At 35.1% G+C, this 11,900-nt stretch overlaps 1 long non-coding RNA gene across 1 annotated transcript in view; it reads right to left on the bottom strand.

The window, feature by feature from the left end:
* Nucleotides 1–1,647: 1,647 nt before the first annotated feature.
* Nucleotides 1,648–11,900, bottom strand: part of LOC141554852 (uncharacterized) — a 54,389-nt gene continuing 44,136 nt past the window's right edge. Inside the window, exon 3 of the long non-coding RNA XR_012485983.1 lies at nucleotides 1,648–1,850. This is a non-coding gene — a long non-coding RNA (uncharacterized LOC141554852). The remainder of the gene's footprint in view (nucleotides 1,851–11,900) is intronic.

The following is an 11,900-nucleotide window of genomic DNA, read 5'->3' as shown; positions in this document are numbered from 1 at the left end:
GACTAGGGTCTCATAACTAATAAGTGTTAAATGTTTGAGGTTTGATTCGAACTTAGGTCCTCCTGACTTCAGAACTGGTATTCTATTTACTTGGCCATATAGCTGTCCCTACAGCTTTGCTTTTCTATTACTTTATTCATAGATCATTTTAAAATTTGAATTTATAATTTTAAACTGAAGTGTAAACATAATCTTTTAATACTACTCTCTTTTAAAATTCAAAATACAGGGTTTTGCCAAGGTGAATGTTGAAGAGTTGGCTCTTTTCAAGAATGTTGTATTTCAAGGCAATTCCAATAGACTTGTGATAGAAAATTCCATCTGCATCCAGAAAGAGAACTATGAAGACTAAATATGGATCACCTTTTTTTTTTTCACATTTTGTTGTTATTTGTTTGCTTGTTTTTGTTTTTTTTTCTTGTGTTTTTTCCCTTTTGACCTGATTTTTCTTGTGTAGCATGATAAATATGGAAATAGGTTTAAAAGAATTGCACAAGCTTAGGCTATGATTGATTGTTGTCTTAGGGAGGGAGAAGGGGGGGAGAAAGGGAGAAAAATTTGGAACACAAGCTTTTGCAAAAGTGAATGTGAAAACTATTTTTGTACATATTTGGGAAAATAAAATATTATTAAGAAAAAATACTACTGGGGCAGCTACGTGGCACAGTGGATAGAGCACCAGCCCTGAATTCGGGAGGACCCGAATTCAAATCTGGTCTCAGACACTTAACACTTCCTAGCTGTGTGACCCTGGGCAAGTCACTTAATCCCAGCCTCAGAAAAAGAAAAAAAAAAGAAAAAGAAAAAATAATACTCTTTATTTTTTAGAATATAACAAAACCTTATAAAATTGTTGATGAAAAACTAGATTCATAAATTTTTTTAAATGATTGAAATTGGATGAAATCATAATAGAAAACATAAAAAGAGGTTTTTTAAAATTGACAATGAAATGGAAATTTAAAATCTTGATACTAAAATAGAACGAAGTAAAACAGATTATATCATACTTTAAAATTTCAAAACATTTTACATATATCATCTTATTTGATCTTTATAACTATCCTATGAAATGAATGCTATTTTATTAGTATCTTCATTTTACTGAGGAGAAAATCGAGAAAAGGAAGTAGGGGAGAAAAAAATAAAACATATAAATTAATTCTAATACCAGGCTTCGTTTGTAAATTCATAACACATTTGTTGCAATTTATTTCTCACCAAATTGTGGTTGCTACATAAAGGGAAAGAAGTGTATTGAAGTAGAAAGAAAAATTCCTTGAAATGAACCTGGACTCAAACACTAGCTTTGTCACTTATTAATTGTGTATTCCGGGGAAAGTTATTTAACCTTTCTGGGTCTCACTTTTCTCCTTTGTAAAATAGAGGAAAAGGTTTAGCTAAGACCTCTCATATTTTTTATAGCTAGTAATTTACTCTCCTATATAAAGTTGTGACATGTGCATATACATAAACAGTTTTTGTTTTAAACTTTCTTTTTATTATGAACTTGACAAATATTAACAAACACAAATATTTCAACATACAAAGAACAGAAAAGTAGGATTTTATGTGAAAATATAATTTATTATATAGTTTTAAAAGTGTATATTAAATTTAAAAAGATAGTTACAGAGCTTCCGGGCTTCTCCTCTGTGCCCTCTTTTCAATTACATTCTGCTCTTTGGGTATTTTAAAAATGTATTACCCATCAGCTTTCTTTTCTCTCTCTTTTCCTTCTTCCTTCCTTCTCTCTTCTTTCTCTCTCTTTCCTTCCTTCCTTCTTTCTTTTTCCTTCATCATCATCACCACCCCCCTGCTCCTTCCTCTACTGTAGTAGATATCTTCTTCTGTAACAAATAAATGACAAAAACAAATTCACATGCTGATCATGTCTGAAAATATGTCTTATTCTATGCCATCATTTCTTAGCTAAAATGATGAAGAAGGCTTCATCATTGATCTTTTGAAATTATTATTGATACTATATTGATTAGAGTTTTTAAGTCTTTGAAACTTCTTTCCTCTTATAATGTTGTCATTATATAAATTATTTCTTAGTCTCATTGACCTTATTTCACATTAGTCCATAAAAAGTCCTTTCAGTTTCTCAGTTTGTTATTTCAATCATTTCCCTTGCTGTAATGTTATTTTATTGCATTCAAACACCTACTTTTATGTACAAATTTAAAATATGGAATGGTTACATAGATGTACATGTGTTTATATAGACACCCATGTATATGTAATTGGTCCAGTGTATTTATACAGTATTTATGCAGTGTATGCACAGGTATATGTAAGTGTGTATACACACACACATGTGAGTACATATATTTATTGCCATTTGGATTATTTAGGATTTCTCTATTGGTTTAGTAGTTGGTGTTACATACACAAATTCTATAGGAATTAAAACAACATCATAGTGAATATTTCTACTTGTTCTTATGGAGCACAAATAAAATAATCAGGAATTTAAACAGTTTCAAGTAGGGCACCAGAAACAAAGCCAATGATACTTAATCAAATTATTAAGAAAAGGTTCTGAAATGATTATGTTAATTCCTTGGCAATAAAGAGTAGGATTTATGAGAAATAACAGGTTTAGAGCAGGAATGAGCTATGAGTTTACTTTATAAAATGGCAAAGGGCCTTCAGATCTTCAGATCAGACACACTTACACACAGACCCTATCCATCAAGAGTGGATATTTACACCTACAGCCCTGCTTTGAATGTCAACATCACAGGTGCAGGCAAGTTGCAGTATGTAAACAACAGTTTAAATCATGTACCTTTAAGGATTTTAACATGCTATTTTGATATTCTAGTGGGATGGCAGACAATAGTAGGTTCAGTAGGATTTGAGGCTTTGACTTTGGTTCTGATATAGAAATATTTCTCCAAAAGGATTTATAAATTACTTGTCCCAACTTGTATTGAAAGAATCAAATTTCCACTGTGTCTATTAACATTTTTTGGTTCTACAATTTGCTTAGTTTCCACATTTTTCCTATTTAAAAGCACTTTAAAGTAATGAAAAAGAGATTTATAAAGAATCTATTAGGCTTTAATATTTCCATTACTCCTCAACTGGTTATAATAGTTTATAAATCTCTGTCTAAATTTAATGCAAAAAGGGAAAAGTAAAATCGATGAACACTTTGATTGTTATTAATCTAGGATTGTGAGTAAACAAATGGCAAAGGTTTTCAGGGCTTCTAGGAAGAAAGGAAAAACCAACAGATAAAACCACAACTCCTTAAGGCACCATTTTGGTGTAGATCATGTTTGCCTTTATAAGTGCCATCCCATCTCTCACATTTTCAGCAAAGCTAGGATACCAGGTCAGATGAACTATGGGAACAAAGAAATAGTAGCTGCAGAAAAGGGTTCTGAGGCTGGCCCCAGTTTTTTTCCCATGGTGGAGCAATAAGCAGTCAGAATAAAAACTGGAAGAATCAGAAGTTCACTACTGGGATTTTTGACTAGCTCTTACAACAATTTACAGGGTCAAATCAAGGTAATAGAGAGTATTTTGGTGCAATGCATAGAACTTAAAGTAGGAAACTGGGACAGAGAGTGTCCTAGGGTCACATAGTAAATAAGCATCTAATGCCATATTTGAATTTATATTTTCCTGACTCCAGACCCAGTGCTCTATTCCTTTATTGGTGCCTTTTAATACTGAAAGGTCAATCTTATTTGTGACAATATAGAAGAGAGGAAACAGGAAATTCTGTGTTTGAATCCTGTCTCCCACATTTCTTGGCTAGGACAAATTGCAACTTCTATGAACTTCAGCTTCTCATTTTTTAAAAATGGGAATGATAATGCTTAAACCTACAATAGAAGGTTGTTGGGAAGACAAAATGAAATATTATATGTGTATCTACACATGCAAATATATATATATATATATATATATGTGTGTGTGTATATATATATATGTCCATATATACACATACACAAAGATATAGATATATAGACTGTCTCAAAAGTCTTAGTCAAATCTTAAGCTTTAATAGGTTCAATAGTTTTAATAATGTAAAGTTTCATTAAAATTTTTGGGACAGTCATCCCCATCAGCTAGGTGGACAGTTGATAGAGTGCTTGGATTGGAGTAAAAAAGATTCATCTTCTCAAGTTCAAATTTGGTCTCAGACACTTCATAAATGTGTGATCCTGGGCAAGTCACTTAGCCTTGTTTGCCTCAGTTTCCTCATTTGTAAAATGAACAAAAGGAAATAGCAAACCACTCCAGTAACAGCCCAAAAGATCCCCAAATGGTATGAAGAATCAGACATGACTGAAAAATAAAAACAGCAAAAACTCCCAATTATATGACATAAAACTAGTGAATGATATTCTTGAAATTTTGGAGAGCTAGCCCTGACCAACAAGAGAAAGAAGAGAAGTGGATGACATACTATTATCTCCAAAGAAAAGAAGGAAGAAAATGTTTAGAAGCAAGGCTCTTCCTATGCCTGACAAAAAGAGTAGTGTCCAGAAGCAGCTCTGATGGTGTAACAGATGGGAAAGAGAGATGCCAAAGCAGCCAGAACTTTTATAGAAGATGACAGAGGCTTTGCTTGCCAATATTTTCCCTTATAAGCCTGGACAGAGACCAGAAAGAAGAAGTTAAAACCTGTTTCAAAGAAGACATTCTTGTTATCCTACAGAGGAATCCTGCAAATTCCTTTTCCTCCATTAATCTTTCCAGATCATTCTCCACCGCCCCAACCCCCCATGCCATCCCCATTTCTCTAACCTGAAGGGATCTCTCTGCATTTGGTGTCATGGCACTTTCTGCTGCATCTACCTATTTAATCTCATTCTAGTTTGTTTCCTATTTCTCTATTTCATCTATCCCTCATGGACAGTAAGCTCAGGGACAAGATAATCATTCAAAGTCCATAGAGCAGTCCAGAATGTGAATGAATTGACACACCTTATAACTGAGGAATTTTGCATGAAAGTTATATGAGAAAAAATGGATCAGTCCAATAGAGATAGCTGTTCTGATGGAGATTGATTTGTGTGTGTGCATGTCAGCTGTGTGGTTCAGTGGATAGACTGTTGAGCCTAGAATCAAGAAGATTTCACTTCTTGAGTTCAAATCTGAATTCAGATACTTACTAGCTATGTGACTCTGGGCAAGTCACTTAAGCCTGTCTGCCTCAGTTTCCTCATCTGTAAAATGAGCTGGAGAAGGAAATGGCAAATCACTTTGGTATTTTTACCAAGAAAACACCAAATGGGATTGGACACAATTAAAATGACTAAATAACCATATATCAATAAAATGAGAGGAAGATACTTTCATTCTGGCATATTCATAGGAGAACATAGATAAATTTGCACTGATTGGCAGATAATCAGGCCGTCAGTAAGCATTAATAAGTACCTGCATGTATTCTATTTTGTGCTCATTTGGGGATACAAAAATGAAAGCAAATCTTGGTTTTCCTCAAGAAGTTTACATTCTGTTGGTGGGGGCAGTATATACCAAACAAGGATGTACAAGACAGCTGCAGGATGATATGCAGGGAGGGTTCTTGAACAGAGAAAGTATCCTTCATCTGCAGGAAAGGATGATCGGCAGGGAGTGGGGTTAAATCTGCTACAGAGGAAGGACTACTGTGATGGGATCACAGATCATTTGAAGTGTTAGACTTAACTTCCTCTATGCTTATCACAATGCCTTGCAAATAGGAGAAGATTAATAAATGTTAAATGAGAGAAACAATGTGAAAGAGGTTATTTCTTTTTGTAATTGTCAAACCACATGTTATCAGAGGTGACTTTAATTTTAGAGAAGCAGGAAGATGAGAAGGAAATCATATTGAGTAATTTTGCAGAGAACAGGAAGAGACAAATGGTGGTAAGACAAGTCAAGGTCACAAAAGATTTTGGGAGTCTGGTGAGAGAAGTTAGGAGAGGACTTAATTATAGCTTGATTTCAGCCAGTTCAAGCTGTAGGGCTCATGAAAGCTGCTGTAGAAGTGGCAGAGATTGGTGTGGCTGGGCTCTCTGAAGTTTGTGGAATCATGATGTTTCAAGGTAGCAAAAGAATTCACTCTGCCCTATACATAAACAGCCCTCTAAGACAATCAATTTTTGTTGTTTTTCAGTCTTTTTCAGTAGTGTCTTCTCCAGTTCATTTGACAAATGAGGAAACTAAGGCAAGTGACTTGCTTAGGGACATACAACTAGTAAATCTGAAGCCAGATTTGAACTCAAGTCTTCCTGACACCAGGCTTTCACTCTTCATTGAACCCTCTAGCACTGCCCCAATAAGCACTCACTAAACATTTACTATATGTCAGCAACCATGTTACATCTTGGACATTCAAGAACAAAAGTGAAACAGTCTTTGTGCCATAGGGTGTAAATTCATTCTATCAGAGAGAGAAGGTCCATTAGTAACTATGTACAAAATGTACACAAAGAAATGTAACTACAGTTATCCCTTCTGTATCATGACTTTCCCCATCACAGTTTCTATATATTGTGAGTCAGCATAAGAAATTAAATGGGAATTTTGGGGTCCTTAGCAGAAGCCACATATAACACCCAACACACAAAAGCCAGCAGATGATACAGAGCCTGTGATCAAATACTTAATCCAAATTATAATAAGGTACTTTAAATATCCTGTAAAAGAAAAAAAAATTCAGACTTCTCTGAAAAGAGAAAAAAGAGAATAAAAAAATTGTACACTGATTTTACAGATTGAAATGTGGGGGAGGGGTCCACCATGCTCTCCACCTCTATGATGGGTAAAGAATAACTATATATTCTTGGGAGGGATAGGACATTAGAAGCTGAGGACATCAGAAATCATTTCTTGTGGAAGGTGCTGCTTAAGCAGAATTTTGACGGGAACAAAAGATTCTAAGAGATGGAGGAGATAAGGGAATGCAGTCTAAGCATAGGGGATGACAAAGTCTCCAAACTCATAGACAGGAGATGGAATATTATGTATAAAGAAAAGAACTGACTATACTGTAGAGTGATGAATTATAATAAAAATGTTAAGTTAGAGTGAAGTCAGCTAGTGAAGAACTTTAAAATATAAGTAGGGATTTTTATATTTGATCCTAGAGACAATGGGGAACCAAAAGAGTTTACTGAGTTTGAAACTGACATAGTCAGACCTGTATTGTAGGAAGGTTAGAAAGCTATAGGTAATGTGAAGTAATTAGGTGATAAAAAGAAAATCAGTATATGTTGCTGAGCAGATCCAAAGAAATGCTGACATGATGAGCAGGAGAGAAAAGGGAAACCACCCAGATAAAGGCATTAGGAGACAGATGAGAGAAATATATGTAAAGAGAGCATTGGTTACAGGAAGGAAAGACAAGGGTGAAATAAAGCTTTCCCTAGAGTCCTACTATAAGAATAGAAAATTACACAATGGCAGAATCTTATCATGGGGGGTGAGGTGAGGACCTCAAAGTCATCCAGTCCATCCTATATTAGAGCACAATTTCTCTGTACAAGACAAATAATTTCTCATTAAAAATAGGAGAAACCTATTTATTTGGAAGCTGCCCATTATAGAAGATGTCCCAGAAATCTCAGTGCTATTTTTAAGCTATTAAGTTGTACTAAGATTTTGGATATACTCTATATTTCTTCTTTGGTTGTTTTTCAATCATGTCTGCCTCTTTGGGACTCCATTTTTAGTTTTCTTGGCAAAGAGATTAGAGTGATTTGCCATTTCCTTCTTCAAGTCATTTTATAGATGAGAAAACTGAGGCAAACATCGTTAAATGACTTGTCCAGAATCACACAGTTAGTAAATGTCTGAGACTGGATTTGAACTTAGGGTGTTCTGATGCTAGCTCCAGCACTCCACTGACCATAAGATAGCTCTAATTATCAGGAAGTTTTGCCTTACATCAAGCCCAAATCTACCTCTGTACAACTGATGATCTTTGGTTCATAGATTTAGAACTGGAAGGGACCTTTGAGGGTATTAAGTCTAACTCCAAATTTTACAGATAAAGAAACAGTTCTAGAAAAGATTAGGATCTCAAAACTACTGAGTACCTGTGGAAGGATTACTTTCAAGTTCTACTCTCTGACAAGTCAGTGAGCATTTGTTAAGCATTTTCTGCAGCGTTTAGATGATGTACTAGGCTTGGAATTAGGAATTTGTCTTCAAAAATTCAAATCTGTCACTTAACCTTTGCTTCAGTTTCTTCAACTGTATAATGGGAATAACAACAACTCATTGTGAGGATTAAACTAGATATAACATTTGTTAAGAGCTTTGATTAGTCATTGCTGGGTACATAGTAGACATGATAATGAATGAGATGAACTGAGTGAAGACCCTCTCATAAGAATGTGGCCTTGACCAATGCCCTAATTGTGACTTGAGACTTTGCAGTAACAAAATGAGCTGTAGCTAAAGCTGCAGGTGGTTGATTATCTTAGATAAACATTTCCCTCCTGTCTCTCCCACTCCCCAACTTTTCATTAGCATTTAAGTACCCAATATAATAAAATGTATTCTGGATCAATATTTAGTCTCTCAAAATTAGAACTGGCCAGTCAATGAGAGAAAAGGTCAGAAGTATGGGGGGAGAGGGCTTCTGTATTAGGGTCTATATAATCCTGTATTTGCAGCTTGTGCTTTGCATTCCTCTACTGATACCTTGTCTGTTGGAAATTGCCCTTTCTCAAAAGATTGTAATAAATACTTTTTTTTTTTTTTTTTTTTTTTTTTGCTTTTTACCTTGAGAGTTTCTGATTTTAATTTGGGTAAAGGTTGCTGTCCCACAGAGTTTGGGGGCTCATTCTAGGATATTCATGAGGGATCTCTCCTGTACCAAATCTTTGGGCAGGCGTCCTCTGAAGAGTTTGGAGAGTTCTCTGGTGATCCTTGGACTTGACTCAGGAAATATCACTATGATTGGGTTAATTTCCTAAGAGAGACACTTGGAGAAAACAAAAATGGATGTGGGTTAGGGAAGATAGAAGATTAATTTGGCTCAGGAGGCTAGCCAGTTGAGAAGTTTGAAATCAGTCAGGTAAATTGTGCACAATCCAGGTAGGGCAAGAAACTGGTGAGAGGAGGGAGAGACTCTAAGCTGAGCCTATAAGAGTACTTTTCCTTTGACAAGAATTGGTGAATCCTCCATCAAAGATACTATGAACCATGGCAAAGGAATAATCTAAAGTAGCTGGGTCTAAAAACTTATCTAGTATCCTGGGAAGATAACCCTTTAGGAAGAATTGGGATGGAGTACCAAAATATATAGGGATTAAATATTGTTGTTTTGTTTGGGCAGATGCCCTCCTTGCTAGGAGGAACTATCAATCCCCAGAAGGCTGGGTATAAATTCTTTTTTTTTTTTTTCCTTTTCTTTTCTTTTTTTTTTTTTGTGTGAAGCAATTAAGGTTGAGTGACTTGCCCAGGGTCACACAGCTAGGAAGTGTTGAGTGCCTGAGATCACATTTGAACTCAGGTCTTCTTGACCTTAGGGCTGGTGGAGCTCCAATGGCTGAAGCTCCAGAACTCCCTTCCTCTGCCTCCACCCCAAGGAGGGGCTAAGATTAGGAGCTTGATTGATTTAGAAAAGTTGTGTGTGTGTGTGTGTGTGTGTGTGTGTGTGTGTGTGTGTATGTGTATGTGTGTGTGTGTGTATGTAGTTTTTGTCTTCTGTTTTTCTCTCAATTAATTGAATTACAAAGGAAAAGATCTGCCTATTTGAAATTTAAAAGACCTTGTTTTGTACATACTAGGACTTACACAAATAGCTTTAACTAGAGAGGAGGACTAGTTCTAAGATAAAAGTTTTTAATTGCTACACTAAAAAAAAACAAAAAACAAAAAACAAACAAACAAAAAAACCCTGACATATTCCTGTGGACCTGGAATTGGCCAATTTGGGTCTTCAGAGATAGTTAATTAAGGTTATATAACTACTAAAACATTTTAGCAGATTCTAGGGTTTTTGAGATTAATCATTAAGATGCTCTATTAGCTAAAGAGTCAGTCTGTATATTTTAAAGTAGGCCTAATTTACATGACTAAAAGCCTTCTGAGGGCCTGAATCTGAAGCTTATCAAAACAAACAAACAAACAAACAAACACTCAAAAAATGCCTTCTCTAGGATTTTTCATGTTTCTCTCCCTTGGAGAGGCTTATGGAATCTGTCCTGGCTAGGCGTGTGTCCCTAGCTGGCCTGGATTCCTGTGGGGTTTGCACTGGTGCCTCAATATCTTCAACATGCTCCCCCCATTTCTGGCATGGAGGGTGGGCTAGTCACTGGGTTACAGACTTGCAGCCAAGATACCTAGGTCCAAATTTCTCCAACTTTGTCCCTCAGGGTCCTAAAGTACCCCAGTTTTCCTAAAAGCTTTCTTACATGTTCCCCTCTCATAGATGGACTTGAAAAGGCAGTTTTCTGCCACCTTAAATTTTGGGGCTGTTTGTGTTAAATCAGAATTTTGATTATGAAATTGTATGAGATAATTGTTAGCTAATGCCTGCTAAAATTGTGAACTTGTTTATTTTGGTATAAAATTTTAGAAATATTTGTAGCAAATGAAGTATTGCTCCTAGAAGCTTAAATTTGTATTTGATTTGATTTTAAGTTTTAAAAAATGGTATAAGCTCTGCTTGAACATTTTGTCAGTCCTGCTGGATAAGTGGTGTAAATTTTTTGAAATTTGGTCCAAAGTTTTTAGATATCAACTATATTCTGATTCTTAAGGTTATCTTGCTTTTCCCCTTTAACAAAGAAGTAAAAGCTAGAAAATTTGGTATATTGGGATATGTAATTGTAAAACAAATTGTATCTGAAAGGTGTATGATATGTCTAAAGATAAATAAGTATTGAGGAAGTGTCCCTCTGGAGAGAGGAAGCCTGACTCCAGAATATTCAAGTTAGGTTTTACTGAAATGACACCATTGGGAAAACTGAGGCATTTACTGATTTCAGTGGACCATTTAATAGGAAAGAGGAGTTAGTGGAATAATATTGAAACAAATAAGATCTAATTATAGATTGGTAGAGAGCAATAATTCTGATAGTAGAACATACTTTAGTTTTAAGGTTTTATAAAAAATAATGGGGAGTGATTGAAAATTAAGTGATAATTCCATATACCTAGACACTTCCTTTATCAGAGAAAGTAGAAAGAATGAATCAGATTTTTAAGAAATGGATTACTAAATCGATGTTAGAGACTAAATTTCCTTGAACCAAATATTTGCTTATTGCTTTAAAGAATTAGAACTGTCCTCAGAAGTGATTTGGGACTTTCCCTGTTATGAGATTGGTTTATTTTATTTGGGAGGACAAATGGAAAGACCCTCTTTTGAAACAAAGGATTTAAGGAAATATATATTCTGACAATGTCCTCATCCCTTTTAGCTTTTAGGAAGCAAGGATTGCTGGCTCAGACAACCCTTTGGAGTTTGCAGTTCCAGAAGAGTGGGTACTTACTAAGTTCTGGAAGAAATAGAGTGGAAAGAACCTTACCAGACATTACAGAAGACTGAGGCTACAGTCTGGAGAGTAAGAACATCAGGTTTAAAGAACCTATGGAGGACTCTCAAGAATGAACTTTTAAGGACAATTTATAACCTCTAAAATTGACTTTGCATCAGGGCAATTAAGGCAGGGGAGATTACTTGTGCTAAGAGGAATTTTAACAACATTAGTGTTATACTAATCCAGAAAAGTTTATAGATAATCCTCAGTTGAAGGAAGTTGAATTAACATTTTTTTAGGATGAATAAATTAATGTTAATCCTGATAGGATGTGAAATTAGGACAGTATATTTTATATTCTATGTGAGTTTTAATTGGTTATACTGAGTCATTTTAAAGCTGTTCCCATTGTTTAGGAAGATTCTGAGAACAGTGATCTAT

The sequence above is a fragment of the Sminthopsis crassicaudata genome, chromosome 1 (genome assembly GCF_048593235.1).
Source record: "Sminthopsis crassicaudata isolate SCR6 chromosome 1, ASM4859323v1, whole genome shotgun sequence".
NCBI classification, from domain to species: Eukaryota; Metazoa; Chordata; class Mammalia; order Dasyuromorphia; family Dasyuridae; genus Sminthopsis; species Sminthopsis crassicaudata.
Note: the sequence above shows the minus strand (reverse complement) of the source record. Positions and strands in the feature narration are given on the sequence as shown.